Raw genomic sequence first — 908 nt, 5'->3', positions numbered from 1 at the left:
CTTTGTTTTGTTGTTGATTTGCTTATTTATGTTTTTTTTTTTTTTTTTTTAAATGACGCAATTAGTTTTTAGTGTTTATTAAAGAATTTAATACAAAATTCAGCATGCAAAGAAAAAAAATCAATTCATTCAATCAAATCATTATTGGATGTGATCACCCTTTGCCTTGAAAACGGCACCAGTTCTTGTATGTCCACTTGTGCACAGTTTTTCAGGGTCCTTGGCACATATGTAGTTCCAAGCATCTTGGGAGAATTTGCCTTAGTTCTTCTGTGGAATTAGACTGTGTCAGTGTTTCTTCATGTAATCCCATACTGACTATGTTGAGATCAGGGCTCAGTAGGGGGTCATACCATCTGTTGCAGGACTCTGTTCTTGTTACTGAGGATGGTTCTTAATAACTGGCTGGATTGTTTTGGGTCATTGACATGCTAAAAAATGAATTTTGGTTCAATCAGGATATAATGGATAAGCATAAGTGTAATATTTATAATTTGTAATGTAATATTTCATAAAAAGCTGAAAAACTTTGCACAGCACTTAGGTGAAGTGCTATTATTTTTTCCATGAACTGCAATATTACATTTTATAATCTGTACCATATGTCATACAGTTAGTATATCCTTTGTCATTGGGAAGCATGACTTTCATCTTGAAAAAATCCACAGGAAGTACATGCATGCTTTACTGTGTACAAAAGATATCGTAATATGTATATCATTAATTTTTTTATGTATTCATACGCGGCTAACGGCTCCAAGAACAGGTGTACCCTTGGAATGTCATTCAGTAGGAGATTGAATGAAACGAATGATAAGCGAATGAACCCCACAGTACGTCACCAGGAGCCGGCTGTCTTAGCTGCAGTTTCAGCCAATAGCGGTTGAAAAGATATGTACATTAGCCAA

The sequence above is a fragment of the Seriola aureovittata genome, chromosome 7, assembly GCF_021018895.1.
Source record: "Seriola aureovittata isolate HTS-2021-v1 ecotype China chromosome 7, ASM2101889v1, whole genome shotgun sequence".
NCBI classification, from domain to species: domain Eukaryota; kingdom Metazoa; phylum Chordata; class Actinopteri; order Carangiformes; family Carangidae; genus Seriola; species Seriola aureovittata.
Note: the sequence above shows the minus strand (reverse complement) of the source record.